The sequence below is a fragment of the Amblyraja radiata genome, chromosome 12, assembly GCF_010909765.2.
Source record: "Amblyraja radiata isolate CabotCenter1 chromosome 12, sAmbRad1.1.pri, whole genome shotgun sequence".
Lineage (NCBI taxonomy): Eukaryota > Metazoa > Chordata > Chondrichthyes > Rajiformes > Rajidae > Amblyraja > Amblyraja radiata.
In genome coordinates this window covers 56,296,314-56,319,855 of record NC_045967.1, presented here as the reverse complement: position 1 = coordinate 56,319,855, position 23,542 = coordinate 56,296,314, and the positions used below count along the sequence as shown (strand labels likewise).

The 23,542-nt window shown below is 43.1% G+C and overlaps 1 protein-coding gene across 2 annotated transcripts in view; it reads right to left on the bottom strand.

Moving 5' to 3' along the window:
- Positions 1 to 21,173, bottom strand: part of LOC116979241 (plastin-3-like) — a 77,587-nt gene extending 56,414 nt beyond the window's left edge. The window contains exon 1 of one of the 2 annotated variants that reach the window (XM_033030834.1): positions 21,069 to 21,173. The gene's annotated coding sequence lies outside the window, so the exon portion shown is untranslated. Of the gene's footprint in view, positions 1 to 20,031; positions 20,161 to 21,068 lie in introns of those variants that run through there. The other variant, XM_033030835.1, reaches the window with a different exon arrangement.
- Between the last annotated feature and the right edge of the window lie 2,369 nt (positions 21,174 to 23,542).

The following is a 23,542-nucleotide window of genomic DNA, read 5'->3' as shown; positions in this document are numbered from 1 at the left end:
GAGGTCTTGTCTTGTCCGAGATTAACTTGTATTGTCAGAATGTTTTCAAATTCATCCTCTTGCTTAGGCACAGGTAACAATACTTCATTCATAAAAATCAATACCATCAGTTTTGGACAGGTAACAGGTAATGGTGAGTCAGCATAAAGGAGGGAGATTGTTAATCTGATTAAGTGGCACCAGAACACTGTTGCTCTCAACATCGGCATGGCACAGGGATTGATTGTTGACTTCAGGAAGGGAAAGTTGGGGATTCATGAAGCTGCCTTTATTGATGGGATGGCGGTGGAGAGCATCAACAGCTTCAAGTTTCAGGTTCATAGGAGAAAGGAGTAGAATTAGGCCATTCGGCCCATTCAACCCGTTTCCATGCTGTATTTTTAAACTCAGCAGGTCAGGCAGCATCAAAGGGAAATGGAAGAACATTTTGGAAGAAGGGTCCCAGCACAAGATGTGTCCAATTCCATCCAGATGCTGCCTGGTATATAGAGTTCCTCCAGCAGAACTCAAGAAATTATGTATCTACTGAAGTTCTCCATTACGTTTCAATCTTAAGTGAAACTGAATTGTGTAGCGCACATGCATACGGAGCTAAACATTCAAATTTCTAGGCAAATTGTTCTTCTAATTGCAGTGGGTGGTGCTTTTCTGGCTACTAATTGTTTGAGATTTTTCCTACAAAGTTATAATATTTGGGAACTCCTAAAAAAAAAAACATACTTTGTAACTGTACGTCCTTCCTTCAGTCAAACCTGTCTAACATATTCTGTTCTGGTAAATATTCTTGCGTACCATGAAGCTGCACTACTAATTTTGTGCAAACAAGAGAAGATAAACTTTTCTGTTCAGAATATACTTCCTATCATTGTTTTGTGTACAAAGCAACTTAGCTCATAGGCAAGTCACTCTGGCTTTGGGAGCTGGCGTCCAAGTTGACACAATAATATGTGAGACAACCTGAATTTTGAAACATACACTAGATTACAACTTCCATGGCCAGAGTGAGCACCACCGGAAATTGTAGGAGCAGCACCTCATATTCCGCTTGGGTAGTCTGCACCCTAGCGGCATAAACATTGAATTCTCCAATTTCTGGTAGCCCTTGCTGTCTCCTCCCCTTCTCAGCTCACCCTCAGCCCTCGGGCTCCTCCTCTTCCTTTTTCCTTTCTTCTCCCCGCTCCCTCCCACCCTACATCAGTCTGAAGAAGGGTTTTGGCCCGAAACGTTGCCTATTTCCTTCGCTTCATAGATGCTGCTGCACCCGCTGAGATTTTCCAGCACTTTTGTCTCCACTAGATTACAGACAATATTTTTGATTAAAAAAATGTGATTGGAAATCTCAAATTTCAACGTCGATAAATTCACCAAAATTTGGACCAATGCTAATGTCCCATGAAAAATTAGCAACGGTAATTTGGAGGGAAGTGGAACTTGATGGACATCAAGGAATAACAAGGAATTTGCGGGGCACGAGAACAAGAAAGTGGAGTTTAGGCTAAGAATTGATTAGTTGTGATCTTACTAAGTGACAGAAGGCTTGAGAGGCCAATCAGCCAACTACTTATCTGGTTTGTTTTATTCTTAATAAATGGAACTTTTTACCCTTGAAGAAATAATTACGTGAAAGAGTGCAGCTAGTGTCTTGGGTTAAATGGCCTACTCTTATTCTAATGCCAGTGCCACTGATGGTTACACGTGTCCCTTTCAACTTGAAACAAGGCTGCAAAGTAATGTAATGATTAAAACACAAGAGTCGAGAGTCCTCACCAAAATAAATGTATACTCAGTCCAAGCTGATTCAATGTGATTACCATCCACAAACAAGCATTCTTGCCAAAAACAAAGTACAGGATTGCTTAGAGAAATCAGCGATCACGTACCCAGCAAAATGGGCTTCTGTTCACTAATGAAAACAGTCTTGTAATAGAAAACAATTAGCATGAACACTTTTGGGTTTCATTGCTCATCCAATTACCAAACACTGAACAACAGGAATATTGTTTGTGAAGCACTGAGTTATATCAAGTAACTTAAGGCTTGCATTTGAGTTTTCTACTGGCAAACTATTCAGAAGCAATCCAAAGGGAAACCTTGCAGCATTTACATTGATTCCTTCACATGTCAAACATAATTTGTGCTATTTAATTACCAGGCACAAAACACTTTGAAAATTACTATTATTTTTAATAAACCAAAATACATATACAGACATGGACCCAATGTATTTAAGTTTCAAATATGAAGACTTTGAATAAAGCCCTAGCCTTCCCAACCTCTTTCTATGGATCAGGCCCTCAAGTTCTGGCTACATCTTCGTAAATCTTCTGTGCACTCTTTCCAGCTTAATATGCTTCCTATAGCAGAGACCAAAAATGAACACAATATTCCAAATGCAGCCTCACCTAGATCATGTATAACTGTAACATAACATCCATACTCAATACCGTAACTGAAGACGGCCAACGTATCTGCTAGCTTCCGTCTTCTTGATCACCTTATCTACCTGTGACATCACTTTCGTAGAACTATGTACCTGCACTCCTCGACCCCTCTGGTATGCAACTCTCCCCAGGGCCTGGTCATTCACTGTAAAGATAACTCCCTGGTTTGACTTCTCAAAATGCAAAACCTTGCACTAGTCTGCATTAGACTTTATTAACCATTCCTCAGCCCACTTGCCCAACTGATCAGATTCTGCATAGTTTTTGATAACCATCTTCACTATCTGTGATACCACCCACTTGAGTGGTATCTGCAAACTTACTAATCATGCCGTACATTCTCATCCAGATTGTTGATATAAACCACAAACAGCAATGCGATCTTGTGATGAATTGATAAACCAAAGATTATTCATGCTGAACATCTATCTATATACATTGGGCCCGGCACCGATCCCTGAAGCACACCACCAGATACAGGCCTCCAGTAAAAAAAAACAACCTTCCACCATCACCTTCTGGCTCCTTACAGAAAGCCAATTCTCTACCCTTCTTCAAATGCAAAACACACCTGCCCATTCCCTCCACAATTGCTGCCCGACCCACTGAGTTCCCCCAGCACTGTGTTTTCCCTCAAGATTCCAGTATCTGCAGTTTGTTCATGAAAGTATTAGGCAATTAGGAAAACCAAGTCAAATCTATAAGAGATCAACCCACTTGTAAATGTTTGAGTTTGTGTAAACAGGTAAAGTATTATCTAGTCTTGGGCCAAGAGTATCATGAATCTACATTCCCATTATTCTATGGTATTGGTCTGTGTGTTCTAACCAGATTGTGATGCTTTGTAATCAAGAGGCCAAAGAACATTTATTAAGCAATGCCTCTGCCCTCACACTATCTTCATAACCAATTCATGACGTAGGAAAACAGTCAACCTGCCCTGTCCCACCAACCAGAAGAATTTTCTTCCTTCAAACAAAAATTGCAATGGTATCTTTTGTGATAACCTGAATGTGCCTCATCCAATGACACCACAGAGTACTGCTTCAGCGCGGTACAATGAACTATTGTCTTACATTTTCACCCAAGCTTTCACCGCAGTGCATTCAAGCTCAGAGGCATCCGCTGACCAATGACAACATGGTTCAAATGCGTTAGATAATTCCAATCACCATGACGGCAAAATTGCAGGACAAGTATTACTGTTGTCAACCATTATCATAGGCGTTCTTTACTATGAAAACTTTTTGCACTCTCCATTTACGCTTTTCAAAATGTATATAGATAGATGTTCAGCATGAATAATCTTTGGTTTATCAAATCATCACAAGATCGCAAAACATAGGCAATAAACAATAAAATTTAATTCTGAGGTTATGACCTATAGTCCTAGACTCTCCCACTATTAGAAGCATCCTCTCCACATCCTCTCTGTCCAAGCCTTTCACTATTCGGTAAGTTCCAATTAGGTCCCCCCTCATTTTTCTAAACACCAACGAGTACAGGCCCAGTGCAGTCAATCACTCATCATATCAGGCATGAGACAGGAAAAAACTGAAAAAAAGAGGAAAAGAGATGGGGGTCCAGGTGCCATTGGTAAGATGCTTGCTTGAGCTCAAGAACCTCCTGTTAAAAAACCTAAGCACTTACAAATGCATCAATATCACTCTCTGAAATAACAAAATACGGTTGCATTAAGGATTAGATCTTAAAATATAAACATACATGATGTTCCCTCTCATGGAGGAATCGAAGATGATTCCGTTCCAATCTGCGGATTCTGAGGCGACACAAAAAAACAATGGGGCGGGCAGGTGGATAGTTCATGAGTTTAGTTTAGAGATAGAGTAGAAATAGGCCCTTCGGTCCACTGAATCTGCACTGACCAGTGATCATCCATACACTGGTTCTATCCCACACACTCAGGACAATTAACCTACAAACCTGCATATCTTTGGGACGCAAGAGGAAACCGGAACACCAGGAGAAAATCCCACGCGGTAACAGGGAGAACGTGCAAACTTCACAGACATCACCCGAGGTCGGGATCAAACCCAGGTCTCTGGCGCTGTGAGGCTATGCCATTGATGGGTGCTCCATTTGCTGTTTATGCAGGGTTTTATCGAGAGTGCAATGCGTTGCCTCAACGTTTTCAATACCTTCCCAAATGCTGCTTCTCCTCGAGTGTTCCAAACGTCAGTGAAATGCAGTATTTCTTTAAGCACTTGGAATGCAATGAGGACCCCATTGCTGGGGAGGCAAGTGCTGGTGGTACTCTTCCTGTGCTTTGAGATGGAAGTAGACCAGGTCTCGGAACTTCAAAGGATAGGGGGTCGCTGCTGCCTCATAGACCTTAAAAACGCACATACCAATTGAAACACACGAGACGTCAAATTTTCTCTCTCAAATCACACAGGCCCTCTCTTTCCTCTGGATCTTGCCGTTCTACTGCCTCCCTGCCATTTTTCTTCCATCCCCAATCCTATAACTCCAACTATGAGAGCATCTTCAAAAGTAGAACTCCAGCAGTTCATGGCACTCAAGAGCAATTAAGAATTGCCAAAACCATCCAAGTAATAAATAAAATCATATCAGCTAAAATTATTCCTAACCTTCCCACATCATCTGCACGTATATCCTTTAATAATGGAATAGCAAGTACAGGTGCACAACCTTTTAACCGAAGATCCAAATAATGAAAACCTCCGAATAGCTGACATTTTTTCGGTCCTTGAAGAAAGGTCCTTGAAAACGTTCACCGAGGGCGGCCCGCAGAGGTGACAGCGGAACCTCCGGTCGGTCCTCGAAGAAAGGGGAACTAAATCCCCATTCATAAAAGAGAAGGTGAGGGTATATTGCGCGAGAGGGTTAATAATTGACAATCTGCTGCTGCCTGCCCGCTGAGTTAAAAAGTTCCCACGGTAGACTCACGATACACAGTGTATCGTGAGTCTTGCGTGGGAACTTTTTAACTCAGCGGGCAGGCAGCAGCAGATTGTCGCTCCCTTCAGTTTCAGCTCACCTACACCCCTCTGCTTCCCGGCCATGTGTGTGACCCCTTTCCTCCCCTCTCCAGCTCCCCGCTCATTGCACCGGCGCGGGGGCTTTGGACTGTCTTCACGTCGGTGATGCCAGCAGGTCAGTGCCAGTCACCGGAGACGTCAGGACCAACGGGACACAGACCCCCAGGCCCACTGCAAGCACGGAGATCCCAGAGACCCACAGCCAGCAGCAGCCCAGCCCCGTTCCAACTCCAGAGGAAAACTGCAAACTGGCCGGAGACGTCAGGACCACCAGAAGCCGTTCCCCGAGCTGCGCCCCCTCATCGGGACACCGACCCCCAGGCCCACTGCAAGCACGGAGATCCCAGAGACCCGCAGCCAACAGCAGCCATGCCCAGCCCCGCTCCAACTACAGAGGAACCTGGGTTGCGGATGACGGGGCGCAGCTCGGGGCGTCGTAGGGGCCCATCGGGGAGCGGGTTCCTGTTGGTCCTGACGTCTCCGGCCATCTGCCATCCTCCGGGAACTGTACCGCCCTTGCAGGAGAGTGGGGTTGTTTGCAGTTGCAGAGGGAGGGGGCAAGGGCGGTACAGTTCCCAGTCTCAGCTCCAGTCCAGGGGGGTGGCCGGAGACGTCAGGACCAATGGGACACCGACCCCCAGGCCCACTGCAAGCACGGAGATCCCAGAGACCCACGGCCAGCAGCAACTCCAGCCCAGCCCCGCTCCAACTCCAGAGGAACACGTAGGGGCAGAAGCTGATGGTGTGCAAGGTACATCTTGTTCTTGGGGTGGCGGATGAGGGGGCGCAGCTCGGGCTGTGGGCAAACTGCCACTTGTCGCCGTAGCGGCCCATCGGGGAGCGGATTCCTCTGGAGTTGGAGGGGGAGGGGGGTATTGTGCTGTTTGATCGCCCCCTGCTATCCCAGGGACAGGGAGACACAGCAGCTTTTTAGACTGGTGGGCAATCACTTCCAAAGTTCTGCCCACACAGTCAGTACACCTCTCCTACACTGCATTTCATACAGACATTTATTCTGCAAGAAAAACCGACATTGAAGATTCAAACTCGCGACCGAGTAACTGCCAGGATCGAGGCGCAAACTCGCGACCTTGCGGATATGAGCCGAGCACTCTACCACTGAGCCAGCCATTAAAATCTACGCTAAAAAATTTCCATTCCGAAGGCCAAATTCTGAATTACGAAAAGTGTCTGGTCCCAAGGCTTTTGGATAAAAGGTTGTGCACCTGTACTACTAATTTGATCCCTGTACATTTTTTAATCTAATATGCTATATACTGCATTAATGGCCCTGTAAAGCTGCAACAAATAAGAATGTCATTGTTCCATTGCCAGAATATACAACAATTAAACTCTTAAATGTCTTGACTTAAATACTAATTGTTTCTACACTTCTAACAAAGCAGTTACAGCTTACTCACAAGTTGATGTTAAATCTTAAAAGGAATATACCGAATTAAAACATCTGTAAAATAAATTCCAATATAACCATGTTCAAGAAATGCTTGTTTAAATGTACAAGTAAAATTACATTTGAAATTTCAGATCATTTTCATGCACGTTGAGGCATGGATTTTTGGGCTTGCACCCACACCCAGTATATGTAGAAAAATAACAAAGATCCACAAGAGTATGCTGCAAGAAGCAACAAGCATTTTTCTGTTATTTCAATGTCGGCATCCTCATAGACAAAGTTGTTCATTAAAGAGATATCTGCAGCAATTCTTTGTTAAAGAGGCTCCAAGGTACATTATTGTTATGTTAACCCGATGAATATCCACACAAATTTGTACACTGACCAACAGACGATCCAGAAGCCCAAAGGGAAAGACAGTTTACCTAAACAAAGTTTCTGTTAACAGATTGATCTGTTAGAATCAAACTTTAAGGCAATCTTTCAATCATACACTTATTTCAGAGGCAATAAATTAATTGTCTTAATGTCTTAGGAAGAATCATGACATTACATTCTTTATTGGGTTCCATTTGTTGATATAGGTAACTTTTCTACAAAATGGATGGATGCAGGAGGGAGGAAACTATATAATTGGACAAACTTTTCATTTCTACAACCTTAAGCCTAGGGTCAATTTATTTCAGGATACTTGCTCCAATTAACATTTATATTTCAGAGGAAACCTTAAATACACATAATATATGGAACAGAAACAGATCATTAAACCCATGTCTTTCCCCATCCATCAGACTACACACCTATCCCATCTCCCTTGAATCCCTCCAATCTCAAAATGCATCTATTCAATTCCCTTTAATCACTCTGAGTGACTGAGTTCCACATACTCTCCTCTCTTTGGTTAAAGCATTTTCTTCCGAATTCCCAACTGGATTTCTCAGATGAATAGTGGCGAGCTATGCTCTTCACCACAAGTGGAAACATCCTCTCTGCATCAGTCGTCAGAATCAGTCGTGGGCTTTGGAGAACAAGGTGCAAGGAGTCCATGGGACAATCTTCACACTGGACTTTGGCTTGTCCATGTAAAAATGTTCCCCAAGTCAGGCAGAAGGGTGGCAAGTAGTTTCTAATACTGTTCCGGGCTTATGCCTTTTTCACAAATCGGAGCTTCGAAGAGCAGCTCAAACAAGTGGAATGCACTGTGTGGGAGGTCCAAAATGCTTCCACTATTCCAGGCAACATGTTCAGGAATTATTTCCAGCTGTGGCAGCGTGTGCATTAAGTTTTGAAGCAGGAGTAACTGTCTGTGAGGTGACCTCCATGAGGCCAAAAACTAGAATGTTTGGAGATCTGGTCACACTCAAAATCAAATGGAAACAAGAAGAATGGGCAATGGTGTTTGCAAGAGTACGAGGAGCAAGTAGATAATGTGTGTGTCTTCTGAATCAATCTCTCCCTCAAAAACATTTTCCATTTTGGAGACCGTTCCTCCCAGGAGCACATCCAAGAGTGTGGCAATTAAATGGCTCAATTGAATAGGGAGGCTGAGAGTGGAAATGCACATTTATCATGGATTTGCTGTCATGGGGCACAGAGGATGTACGCTAGAAAGGGAGGGTAAATAGCTGGAGATTGTTGTCCATGTCTGTTCCAAAGAAATTGGCAGAGGAAGGGGCAAGGCCTTTTAAACAGAGTTTAGGGAGCTAAGAGATAAAATACGTAGAACCTCAATATTCAATAAGCACAGACTAAAATGCAGGAAGGAACTGCAGATTCTGGTTTACACTGATGATAGCACAAAATGCTGGAGTAACTCAGCGGGCCAGGCAGCAGCTTTAGAGAAAAATAGGTGACGTTTCGGTTCTTCTTCTTCAGACTAAGAGTCCCTGTAATGTGTTTTTTAAGTGATCTGTTACTTTTAATTGTATGACTGACCTGGCCAATGAAATTCCTCGTAATTTGCAAAACATAGTTGGCGAATAAAGTGTGATTCTGAAAGGTCCCGGACAGCTGGGACCTGTACAAGCATGGACTAATTCTTTATCCATCTGTCTATTTATTTACTTAATTCTTTATTTCGAACAGAATAAAAGAATAAAAAGCAAGTGTGAAACAGCATACATTCTGTGTATGCTGTTTCACACTTTCTGCATCACAGAAGAGAGCAGATCTGTAAATGCACAACTGAAATGGTTCAGGAGGGAGAGGCTTTAGTCTTCTCAGGCACAGGAAGAGTTTCCGGGGCAGCTGGGACCTGCACAAGTCAGATGTGCTGCACCTCAGAGTGGGGATCAGCAAGGTGTTTGGTGTCCATACTATTTGGGAGTGTTAAATCTATCATGGCAGGAGGATGGGCACCCTAAAGGAAACTCAGGAATGAGAGAAACAAGGCATGCAAGTAAAAGAAACAGAAAAGTAGCTCTGCCACAAAAAAAAACACTTTGTTCCCCATAATCTTAAAGAGCTAGGTCAGCCCTTACAAATTTTAAAAGAAACCCAATCAGTTCATCCGTGAGAGATATATCCTCACACTTCCTCCAGTGCTCCACTTTCCCCCCTATATCCCAAAGATTAATTGATTACTATAAATTATCGCTCGTGGAAAAAGAACCAAGGGGAATAAGTTGCAAGACTGCAGGAGAAAAAGATTATGAGACGATGTGATTGCTCTGCTGGAAACAGGCATGGACTGGATGGGCAGAGCAACCTCCTGTGACATCACAAGTAATAAGGACACAAACAGCTGGAAACTGTTTTGTGATCTACTAAAAGAGCAAAAATGTATTACTCGCCTCTTTTTCAGTAAATAAAGGTGTCAAAGTGTATTTTACATCTTTGTTTCCAATATTTCCATTTCTGCTTATACAGTGTCCTCCATAATGTTTGAGACAAAGCCCGTCATTTATTTATTTGCCCCTGTACTTTACAATATAAGATTTGTAAAATAATAAAATAACATGGTTAAAGTGCACATTGTCAAATTTTATTAAAGGGTATTTTTTATACATTTTGGTTCCATCATGTAGAAATTACAGCTGTGTTTATACATAGTCCCCCATAATGTTTGGGACACATGGCTTCACAGGTGTTTGTAATTGCTCAGGTATGTTTAATTGCCTCCTTAATGTAGGTATAAGAGAGGTCTTATCTTTCCATCACCTTTGGAAACTTTCATTGCTGTTTATCAACATGAGGACCTATGTTGTGCCAATGAAAGTCAAATAAGCCATTAAGAGACTGAAACAAGAATAAAACTGTTAGAGACATCAGCCAAAGAAGTTCACCAAAATCAACTGTTTGGAACATCATGAAGAAGAAAGAGAGAACTGGTGAGGTTACCAATCGCAAAGGGGCTGGCAGGCCAAGGAAGACCTCCACAGCTGATGACAGAGGAATTCTCTCTATAATAAAGAAAAATCCCCAAACACCTGTCCGACAGATCAGAAACACTCTTCAGGAGTCAGGTGTGGATTTGTCAATGACCACTGTCCACAGAAGACTTCATGAACAGAAATACAGAGGCTACACTGCAAGATGCAAACCACGGGTTAGCCGCAAAAATAGAATGGCCAGGTTACAGTTTGCCAAGAAGTACTTAAAAGAGCAACCACAGCTCTGGAAAAAAGTCTTGTGGACAGATGAGATGAAGATTAACTTATATCAGAGTGATGGCAAGAGCAAAGTATGGAGGAGAGAAGGAACTGCCCAAGATTCAAATCATACCACCTCATCTGTGAAACACAGTGGTGAGAGGGTGTTTTGGCCTGGGCATGTATGGCTGCTGAAGGTACTGACTCACTTACCTTCATTGATGATACAACTGCTCATGATAGTAGCATAATGAATTCTGAGGTGTCCAGACACATCCTATCTACTCAAGTTCATAGAAATGCCTCAAAACTCATTGGCCGGCAGTTCATTCTACAGCAAGACAATTATCTCAAATATACTGCTAAAGCAACAAAGGAATTTTTCAAAGCTAAAAAATTGTCAATTCTTGAGTTGCCAAGTCAATAACCCGATCTGAATCCAATTGAGCATGAATTTTATATGCTGAAGAGAAAACTGAAGGGGAACTGTCCCCCAAAACAAGCATAAGCTAAAGATGGCCGCAATACATGCCTGGCAGAGCATCACCAGAGAAGACACCCAGCCAGCAACTGGTGATGTCCATGAATCTCAGACTTCAAGCAGTCATTGCATGCAAAGGATATGCAACAAAATACTAAACAAGACTACTTTCATTTACATGACATTGCTGTGTTTCAAACATTATGGTCCACTGAAATGGGGGGGGGGGGGTTCACTATGTATAAACGCTGCTATAATTTGTACATGGTGAAACCAAAATGTATAAAAATGGCCTTTATTAAAATCTGACTATGTGCACTTTAGCTACATGTGATTTTTTTTCTAATACAAATCTCAAATTGTGGAGTCCAGAGGCAAATAAATAAATGGATCTTTGTCCCAAACATTATGGGTGTGCTATGTACCGAGCTGTAAAGTTGACTGATTAAGTTGCCAATGGAAAAAACATACAAAAATACAAATCTCTTTGGATCGACTTCTCCCCCGACAATCTGCAAGCTTTGTCTAGAGATACTGTAGGTAATAAAAAGTATCAAATCACTGTACCTTGCATCCTGGTGCCAATTCAAACAAGTTATCACAGAAAAATCTTTGATTAAGACCACAGTCTGAAGGGTAATAGAAACATAGAAACATAGAAATTAGGTGCAGGAGTAGGCCATTCGGCCCTTCGAGCCTGCACCGCCATTCAATATGATCATGGCTGATCATCCAACTCAGTATCCCGTACCTGCCTTCTCTCCATACCCTCTGATCCCCTTAGCCACATCTAACTCCCTCTTAAATATAGCCAATGAACTGGCCTCGACTACCCTCTGTGGCAGGGAGTTCCAGAGACTCACCACTCTCTGTGTGAAAAAAGTTCTTCTCATCTCGTGATGTGATACAAACACTCCAAAATGGCAGTGGTTGGCCAAGCTAGGGGAGGAACCAACCTACTTTTGAAGAAGAACAAAGTATCAATTATTTGTGGAGTTATTTTGAAAAATGTATTTAACAGTTGCTCAATCACAGAAAGTTCCAGTAATTTGGGTATAGTGATCATGCAGTTGTTATCAAGGCACAACAGTAGGACTCCTCTCCGATCAAGAAGGAGTGTGGATGCATAAATTACACAAAGTCTGCAGGATAGTAAAAATAAAAAAACACTGCAAAAATAAATGTAAATTACAATCAGGAAGAAAGGTGGGGTGGGAGATTGCAACCTTCACGTGGTCCGCCCTGTTTCAACGAATGCATTCAACCTGGCGTGCACAATCAGATAGAACAAGTTGTCCTACAACTTTAGGCTGTGCACGCCATACACAAGGAGGAGGGAGAAAGGTCCATGAGAGTGCAAGAGATAGCCTGTAGTTTGATTGCCAGGGTAGGATTAGGTGTAAGAACCTGATAGTTTGCCCAGACACTGCTGTTTGTCCCCTGAAGAGCAGACACCAAGAGGATGGAGCCAGCAATAGCGACGGATGTAAAGGGAGAGGAGCGAGTACTGGGGTCTGGCCTACCCTGCCTTCGAGGTCTGTGGGAAGCCCTACAGGGCATAATGGTAGATCGGCAAGGAGAGCATCGATGGCTGGTCGACCAAGGGAAGGTGATGGCTGGTGGCCCAGAGCAGCCTGGGGCTTGCCTGGAACAGGCACCGCACATAACTGGAGCGTGGACGGGACTTGGAAAATGGCTCCAAAACACTGAGCCCTTTATAAATGGTCGCATTAGACTATTTCTGTACAATTGCTAATCAGGGATGGTATGGCAATACTCAACTGGACTGGTTGTAAGAAAATAATTTCATTGTGCATTTGCACTTCGCTAATGTGACAACAAAGCACCATTGAATCATAGTTGTAGGAAAGTGGTTGTTCCTGAAACTGATATTGTGCGACTTCAGGCTTCTGAATTCAAAAGATTTCTGCACTGAATGCCAGTGCACAAGTGCAGGTTTCGTGATCTTGCACAAGTGGCATCTTTTGGATCTGACAAATAAAGCAAGATGCTTTTAAATGAACATAAGATTTCAAAGGAATATTCTCTCCTGCAGCACAAACTAACAGCACTCAATTATGTTTAAGAAGGAATTGCAGACGCTGGAAAAAAATTCTCACTCAATTATCTGGCCATTTCACAGTAGTATTTGTGACTTATTATCATGTTTCTAAGATTGCAACAGCAAGTACTCTCCCAAAGTACTTGGTGTAAATGTTTTAACATATAAATGTATCTTTTATTTGTCCACACAGCCCTCGCAAAGCTGAGCCTGATCGCATCCTCAGGTTAAGTCGAGTCACATTTATTGTCATATGCAGAAGTACGATGTACAGGTACAATAGAAAATCCTGCTTGCAGCAGCACTGCAGACACAGACTTGGACAACACACATAACATCATATATAAATTACATACACGTCTGCAAGATAGTAAAAAGAAAAAAGACTGCAATAACAACAGTGTAAAATAATCATTAAAACAAGTCCATGGTCATGCAAGATGTAGTCTGCAGTTTAATTGCTAAAGCAGGAGAAGGGTTGCACAGATCGGTTCAAGAACTTGATAGTTTAGACTTTAGAGGTACAATGTGGAAACAGGACCTTCAGCCCACTGAGTCCACGCTGACCAGCGATCACAAGCACAATCTTATACACTAGGGACAATTTCCAACTTTTACCAAGCCAATTAATTTACAAACCTGTATGTCTTTGGAGTGTGGAAGGAAACCCAAGTGGTCGCAGGGAGAACATATAAACTCCGTATTGCATCACCCATAGTCAGGATTGAACCTGGGTATTGACCGTGTAAGGCAGCAACTCTACTACCACTGTGCCACCCCGATAATTGTAGGAAAGTAGTTGTTCCTGTAACTGGTTGTGCGCAACTTCAGACTTCTATACCTCCTGTAAGAAGGTGACAGCAAGAAGAACACACTCAGCCAATAACAACCCATGCACAATCAAGTAGGAACTATTTTAATACTATTCCAGAAAGAGCTTCAGCAGAAAATGGATGCTGCCTCAACTTTGCAAAACACTGTATCAGTGCTATCTTTGAAAAGCATTTTGGAGAAACTTGAATCTGTCACTGCACTCACACCCCAAATCAAGAATATGGGTTCAGGTCCTACACAGGGAACTTGAGTTCAAAAATGCAAGTTCATACTTCAGCGCAATACCAAGGAAGTTTCACTTTTATGCTGGGCACAAAACAACTCGGGTGTTATTATGAGTACCTGACTAATACTAATCCCTCAACTAAGGATCATCTGGTCACAGTACACACAAGGAACTGCAGGTGCTGGAATCTTACATAGAACACAAAGTGCTGCTGAAACTCAACCAGTTGAGCTGCATCTGAAGAAGGGTCCCGCCCCGAAATTACCTCTCTATTCCTCAAGAGATGTTGCCTGAGTTACCCACTGGTCATGTTGCTGTTGGTAGGGCTGTGCTATATTCAAACAGTTTTACATTTTCTATTTTAAGACTATGGACTTGAACAACCCTTTTCACCTCGCCTTGCCATACTTTCAGTACCATGCATTGGAACATTCACGGCCTCTCTAGCTTCCACTCCAATGTTTAAAGCCCAAAAGCACCCACCTATACTGGCAGGGAGGGATTTGCCAGCTACTACGGGGCTGCAGGCATCTCTGCTGTGTGGGAACTCTTGTTTTCGGCCACACATCATACTTGTGAACCATTCGGCGTGCAAACAAACTCTGCTTTAACTTGGTGAAGACCTGCCACAAAACTGAACATTTTATTGCTATCTAACCTGGTACGGGACTTCTAAGCCAAAAATGAGCCATTTAATACAAATATTTAATCTTCATCCAACAACCAAGCCAAAACAGGAGCTAAATCTTACAAATATTCTGTAAGAAATTACATTAGCAAGTTGATGTGTCTTCATTCAAAGCCTGTGGGATCACAACCCATCGTCAAACCCTGGCTCCTATAATAAATCCAAAATAATTTGACCAGCTAACTAAAATCATCTTTAGCTCTATGTTGTCTTGCTTATAAATTTTGAAAATGTTTTAAAAAGGGGCAGTGTTATACAAATTCATATTAGTTTGTTAACAGACTAAACACCCACAGAAAACTCACTCTGAAAAATTAGGTGAAGGTTTGTATGAACATACTGGCCAAACTGCTCAAAACAGCAACTTTAAAATTTTACACCATATACAACCAGTTCAGTAACTTAACCAATCATTGCAATTAACATTTATTATTCGAGGCCTGATTGCATGAGGAGGAGATGGCTGTTTTCTTAAGGGATTATTTGAAGCACCAAATTTAAACCGATGGAGTTCTGTGTGTGGAGTTTAAACAAAGGCTATATTTTCATCCCTGTCTATAAGTCACGTTAGTTAACTAGAGGTGGACAGCAGAAGCATGAAGTACTTATTTGTTATTGGGCAAGGCGTGGTCATAATTCTGACATGTGCTAATCAGCAAAATCCATTTTTGAATGCTAAAACCACAAAACTAAGAACACTTGCAATTTTTCACACGTGCCAGGGCTTGGATTTGATCGATTTGTTTCTGATGAGTTCTGGCAGAAAACTACAGACCTGAGCATAGTGGCATTTCCATACATGGAGTGTATGGGAAGTGGAATAAATCTGCTCATGTTGTCATTTCTAAATTCAGAACACACCGGGTCGAATTAGTGCTAAACCAGGTATGAGCTAGTCTTGGAAAGTCTTGCACTGACAAAATAATTCAAACATCAGCACTACACAACAATGTGCAGGTTCTAGTAGAAACAAGGAACTACAAATGCTGGTTTAAAAATAGACACAGTGTTGGAGTAACTCAGCTGGTCAGGCAGGATCCTTGGAGAACATGGATAGGTGATGTTTCAGGTCAGGAACCTTCTTCAGACTGGTCTGTAGGTCACGCAGATGGCGCACAAAGATTTTGTACATCCTAGGGATGTACCCAAGTCACCATGCGCGCATCACGACGCCCACACGACGTGTAAATGATGTTGCGTAAATTACGCGCAAATGACGCCCAAGTGGGACAGGCCCTTTACAGTTGTTTCATATGTATGAAACTCTGCCAGAAACTCAGGAAGACTTTGCATCAAATAGGGAGGTTTCACGGCAGTCGGGTCACGACCCATGACCCGTACTGTTGCTACGCTACTCCAAATGGATTACACGCGATGAACTGCAGGTAGGCACTTACCATTGTTTCCAGCTTAGCGGGCCCGTTAAAACCCGCTGAAATTGTCAATTTTTGCGCTGTAAATAATTATAGAAATCGGGATAAGCGTGAGACATTTAGCCTACTTCAGAATTCCAAAAGTGAGGAAAAATGACGGTAGATAGAAGCGAAAGCTGAAGGGACAACAACAGCCAGAGTGCTTGGCGAACATTGGCCATTTGCTCACTGCATTTCATCAACTAAGGTGTTTTTTCTTGATTCCTTTGGCATCTAAAAAGTTTCAGAAGTGATAAATCTGGCTGTAATTTTTTTAAATCGCCCATAGTTCCCGTGGGTTTTTACATACAAAATGAAAACGCATCTGAAGAAAAATTTACAGCCAAATTTATCACTTCTGAGATTTTTTAGATACCAAAGGAATCAAGAAAAAACACAAATAATGCCTTACTTGATGAAATGCAGTGAGCAAACGCGATAATTCCCAATATTTTCAATGCTTACCAAGCACTTTAGCTGCTGTTGTCCCTTCAGTTCTCGCTTCTCTATACCTTCATTTCGCTTCACGTTTGGAATTCTGAAGTTGGGTACATGTCTCTCACACTTACCCCGACTCCCATAATTTTTTTCATCGCAAAAATTCAACATTTTGGCGGTTTTTAACAGGTAGGAAAGTACGCGCTTCTAGCATTAATAACATATACCAGAAGTGACGGATGTCCTCCAGTTGGATTTAGTGGCTCCGTGCGTCGAGCCCTCTGACCCAGTGACCTTTCGTGCAACCCCCCTATAGAAAATTTTATCGCTATGTAAGATGCTACGTAATTTCTAAGCCAAAGCTGGGCCATCTAACAGAAATGAAAGTGAATGATTAATACAATTTACATGAAACACACAAACCAAAGCAAAGCATAAGCTAAATCTTATGAATAGGTCAGAATTTACATCAACGTTATTATGACTTCATTCAAAAGTCATGGGGTCATAAAGAGTTCTTCAATGTCTGGTTACTGAGGGTCAGATTTCAAATGCAGATTCAGTTTCACATTTAAATCTCTTTGATCAGATATCAATGCAAAAACAGACCAAGTTCTACTATCGGTTGGTATTGGTCATTATTGCCATGTGTACCAAGGTACAGTGAAAAAGCTGTTTAGTTGCTATCCATTTAAATCGGATCATATTATACACATGTATAATCAAGCCATACACAAATTCAACAGATAGAGCAGAAAGAAAAATACCAGAGTTCACAATATAGTGGTACAGCGTTGTAGTGTTATAGATACAGAGAAAAGGTCCAGCGTCTACCAAAGATCTTATAGCTTCGCTATAAGATCTTTGCCGTCTACAATAAAGGTGGGTTGGAAAAATCAGGACTCCCCCTAACTTATGGGAGGGCTGTTCAGGCTGTTTGTGGTCCTAAAACCCATCTTACTTTCACTTAGCACTTTATTAATATATTACAAAGTGGCGACAGTGCTCTACAGTAGAAGAACATCCTCTCACAGCTCAGTAACCTGGGTTCAGTCTTGGTCATTAGTACTGCCTACGTGAGGTTTGTACATTTTTCTGGTGAACTAATGGTTTTCCTCCAGTGCTGCGGCTTCCTCCCATATCACAAGGACACATGGCGATGGTAGGTTAACTGGCCACTGTAAATTGTCCCTGGTGTAGATGGGTAGCGGAACCAATGATAATGTGGGAAGAATAGATTACATAAAATGTTAGTGTCCAAATGCGATGGCGTAGATTGGCATAGATTTGATGAGCCGAATGCCTTTTTCTTAAATGCCAAAAGAATATAGGAAAAAGGGCTTTTGCATGCCAGAGGCTTATGGTCTTCATGTTGAAGTTACTCATAATTTCATGATGTGCACTGGCTCAGAATTATGATCAACAATCCCATCATTCAGCCTCCTCCCAATAACACAACTGTAGTATCTCTATGCAGAGAAATCTTCACAATTTACTATGTGGCTGGCACTGAACGTGATTACACCATTCACATCAGCTGCGTTCCTCTACGATCAGTCACTATGCAGATTCATTCTAGCGTAACCCAACTTCAGCACATCTATTACAATGGATTCTCTTGTCACATCTTCACTGTCACTGAGGCCCCAGATTCCATTCCTGATCCTCTTCCTAATCTGTACACTATCCCCGAGCAATATACAATTATAGGCATAGTATCCATATGTACGAAGATGTCAAATTTAATAACAATGCAATTCCCATAATATTCATCACCCAAGTGTTGATTCATATCAAATCCAACAGTTCATATTCTCAGCATTCATTCATGGTCAGCTGTATGTGGTCAAAAAGCCTTAACAAAATGCATAAAACAAGTTGCCATTTCCTCATCAGAAAAATGTGTCAACGTTATAAAGGAAAATGCAGCCAAATAATTTCAAATGTATGCACACTGAAGGACTTAAAAAAAAATCAAAAATACCCTGGAGATACTGGAAATCTAAAATAGATCCTGAAAACACCAAACCGCATAACAAGAGTAAAACAGTTTAACCTATCAATCGTCAAACTGAAAATATTAAGTGTCCCTCTCTACAGACGCTGCTCGATTTACCATGTAATTCCAACATCTCCTGATTTCACCAAAGGATGTGTTTCGGGCATTGACAGCATTGCGGGCGTTTTAGCAGCATTTGAACCCGTTTTCAACATAGTGTGTAATTACTATTTATTGATGTAAATACTACATTCTGTTAAATGCCACAACCTCACCATAGATACAGATGTTGCAAAGCAACCCCCCCTCCCCCTCCCCATTTTTCCTGTGGCTACACAGAGTTCTATTGAAATGCGTAGCGCACTCAAAGTTATTTATCCAAGGTTTATTGACATCGCTAGCAATGCAAGCATTTTATGACATTTCCCAATCCACACTCATAAGCAGATAGTTTAAAATCAACCACATCAGTGGTCTAGTCATATAAACATAGAACAGTACATCACAAGAACTGGCCCTTCGACCCAAATATGATACTAAGACCAACTCTTACATGCATGTCTCACCATTCCCTGCATTTCCATGTGTCTATCCAAAAGTCTCTTAAATGCCACTACCATAGCTGCCTTAACCACCATGTTTCAGGCATGCACCACCCTCTGCGTAAAAAAAATACATGCTCTGCACTTGTCCTTTAAACTTTGCTGTTCTCCCCTTAAACCTATACCTTCTAATATTTGATATTCCCTTCCTGGTGAAAAAAAGGTTCTGTCTATCCTATCTATGTCTCTCATAATTTTATAAAGACCACACCAGGCAAGGAAAGCACATTTAATTGCTTCAAGAATATTAATGAAGCAGGCATGGTTTGCAAAATTACAATGCACTGAAATTAAATTTAATTCTAGGTTTCTGTTCGAGTACTCGAGGTTAAATTTGAACTCCGAGTCTCTGGATCAATGGAATAGAAGTTTGCCACTAATGTAACTATTATCGTCCTCCTGTGATGCAGCACGTTGACTGGGTGGCACCCAACATTCTTCTGGATCTACAGGATTGTTACAACATGCACCACCCTACAGCCTTTGGATCCTGTTGCAACAAGTGTTCTTTCTGCAGACACACTCAACTCTCGCTGTAAATTTGTATTCCCCCTCTGGATTCCTTGCACAACCTGCATGGATATCCTGTTACAAATCATCTGACAACAAGCAGGAGTTTGCAAAACAAAAGGAATGAGACACCGACCTACTGCACTAAACAATTCCTAGCGCACCAAAAGGATTAAGAGAAAAAAAAGTAATTTCCCGGACTATACTATTCAAAGACAGCATCATAAACAGCATCAATAACTGTTTATTTCACGAACGATGACTACTTAAAATCCCCACAAAACATCAAAGCAGTTTTAGTGAATACCTACCGATGGTGCGCAGCGCGATAAACCCTCAGCTCACTCTGCACTGTGACTAATGGGTTTTGAACTGGCTGTTGAGAATTTGAGCAGCCTAGGAATCTCAACCATTTCCTCTATAATTATGAGCTTAGTTCACGGCGTATTTAAATACCCGGCGATTACATTGGTTGCAGTAAGAAAACAAACCAGTCTCGATTCTAAAAAGGTACAGGAAGCACCGGCTTCGTAAATCCTTAAGTAATAAATGTGAAAACAACGCACGTTTTGTTTTAAAACGTGCAATAGCTCCTTTTTACTTGGAAGTGAAACACGAGACGTGGTGATTCAAATTATTGTTAAACACCCAAAGCGCTTTTCTGAACGTAGATAAGTTTAAACTCGGGTTTTCTCCTGTTTGCCGAAGAAGCACTCTCTCGTTGGAGGAGACGGGAAGATACTGCTCACAGGCGTCGGACACAGCATTACTCACACTCGACAGTCTGGAAGTGGAAACGCCTCGCCTTTTGGGCGCAGCCAGACTCAAAGCAGCTCCCGCTACATTTCAAGAGGGGAATCTGACAAATTCCCCAGCAGTGAGTGATAGAGGGAAGGAGGCGAGGGAGGGGATGGGATGGAGTGAGTGATGGGATAGAGTGAGAGAGGAAGCGCCACATCAATCTAGCGTCGCTCCTTCCTACCTGTCGGCATGAACTGCTGGATTGAGTGAGGATAGAGCGAGGGGGAGAATGAAGTGAGGGAGCGCTGCATCAACCTAGCGCCTGCCTATCGTGCCTGAGGGGATGGGGTGTGTGAGGAAGAGGATGGTTTGAGGGAGCGCTGCATCAACCTAGCGCCTGCCTATCGTGCCTGAGGGGATGGGGTGTGTGAGGAAGAGGATGGTTTGAGGGAGCGCTGCTTCAACCTTACTCCTGTCTAAGCCCCACTCCACTCTCCCCCCCCCCGAGGGGCCTCACTACCCCCAGCCTGGAGCGGGACCACCCAGGTCAGGTCGCGGACGCCCGCGGGGATCGGAACCAAGAGGGAGAGATAGCCGGGGTACTCACAACTCGGCGCAACTTTCTCCCCACTCTCCTCTGCAGCTCCGCCTGCGGATCCGCGCTGAAGGGCGGCGGAGGGGAGGCGCGCGACCCGCCCCGCCCCGCCCCCAGCTCCTCCCGCGCCGCTCGCGACCCGCCCCCAGCTCGTGGGGAGGATGCGCGCGACCCCCGCACAGCTGAGGGGCCGTTAGAAAGCGCGCGACCCGGCCAGTTCTGAGGAAGGGGTGGAGAAGCGCGCGACCCGCATCCCGGCTGAGGGGCGGTTGGAAAGCGCGCGACCCGCATCCCGGCTGAGGGGCGGTTGGAAAGCGCGCGACCCTCATCCCAGATGAGGGGCGGTTGGAAAGCGCGCGACCTTCTCCCCGCCCCAGCTCCTCGCGCGCTGCCCGTAGCCCCGCCTCCAGCCCCCACCTCGCCAATCGGCTGGCGGGATAACCAGGGTGCCGTGGGTTGATTGGCCGGTCGGGCTGTCCATCAGACGGCAGGGCCCGCCCCCCGGCCCGGGCGCGTCACCTGCAAGCACGTGGCTGCTCACGCCCTGACAGACAAAGATCATGCTGAAGATGCTGCTGCTGGACCCAGTGAGTCTTCACAGCAATCCCAGCTCACACTTTCCAGTATTATATCCCAGATGTATTGAGTTAATGGAATTTAATTTCCAGAGTGGGATTTGAACATATTCATAAATTATAGGAGCAGAATTAGGCCATTCGGCCCATTGTGTCTACTCCGCCATTCCAATCATCGCTGATCCATCTCCCTCCCAACCCCATTCTCTTGCCTTCTGCATCATAACCCCAGACACCCGTACTAATCAAGAATCTATCTCTTCCTTAAACATATCCATCGACGTGGCTTCCACAGCCTTCTGCCGGACTCATCGGGACAAAAACTTAACTGAAATTTCACCTCATCTCAAACCTTGTGGAAATATGTTCACCTCAGAGAATCCAGCCGTTTGAAAGGATGAGCAGTAAATGCCTGCAATGCCATTTAAAAGTCCATAAAACTTTTCTTGCCTTATCTTGGACTATCTCTGGAATCAGTCTGAAGAAGGGTCTCGAACCAAAACATCGCGTCCATTTCTCCTCACAGATGCTGCCTGACCCGCTGAGTGTCTCCCCCATCGCCCCACCTGCAGATCTTCATATCTCCATTCTTTCCTTTCACCCTGTGTTCTCCCAGCACACAGACTCAAGGTTCTCAATACCATCTGACTGCTCATTTGAGTGGTCATGGGCCAGACATTTCTAGGAGTCACTGAAAATGCTTCTTTTTTTTTCAGAGAAACTTTGAGCACATCCTTGAACCTTTTCCTCCATCCATCGAATCACCTCTTCCCTCATTAAAGCTTGGAATAGAGAGTCAGGTTTGCATCTCCAGTGTTGGACTGTGACCTAAATGCTGTGCATGTTTGCTTGGAAAATGACACTGCTGGTGCATTTATTACAGTTGGAAGATTTTTTCAGAGTATCGTGTCAGTGCTTCCTTATAATTGTCACAAATGATCTAGATGTCAGAAAAGCATGCTGACTAACTATATAACTTCCAAGTGTAGATTCATCTTGCCCCTCTGAATATTTTTCAATAACATCTGTACCACTGACATTCCACAGTGACCAGGAATTGCCTGGCCTATTCCTGTTTTCCTTCCTGAATAAAATTCATACTCTTGCTGTTCTCTAGTTCTCTGTCAGTGGTACAGATGTTCAACAATCCAACTCCAACTATCATCTCCCATTCTTCCCATAGTGACCTGGGATATCTCTCATCAGGACTTGAGGATACATTCACCTTTAAGACATCTAAGACTTTTTAATGATTACCTTGTTCAATAATTTTAGCAACCCCTTTCTGAATTCTTAAATTACAATGTCCTTCTCCTTAGTACGTACCGCCAGCAAAATGATCACTTGCTTCTTCTTCCTAACTTGATCCACTTGGTCTCAATTCAAGAGCCATTTATGATATCCTCCCGCATTGCCGCAGTAATGCACTCATTAATCAATACTGCAGATTCCTTGCAATAATAGTAGCTTAGCCTTGCATTCCTCCCTGTCAACTCTGCCTACTGGACTGATTTGGTCTGCACCTCACTAACTGCACCTCACCAACTGTACAACTACCCTGAAGAAGGGTCTTGCCCCGAAATGTCAACCATTCTGTTCTCCAGGCTTGCTGCCTGCCTTGCTGAGATACTCCAGCATTTTGTGTCTATCTTCGGTGTAAACCAGCATCTGCAGTTCCTTCCTACACATACTCTGCACCATTCCCCCGCCAAATTAGTTTAAAAACACAACATAAGGCTGATTTATTTATTATTCACCAAACTATTTTCACAAATACTAAAAGGATAATCGAGTGGGAGCAGCAACAGAATCTATCTTTTCATATCAACCATGCTTACCCAAACCCACATTAAATATGAAATAATAGATTCCAACTGCTGTGATATGCTGAGATAGAAGTTATTTTCCTTT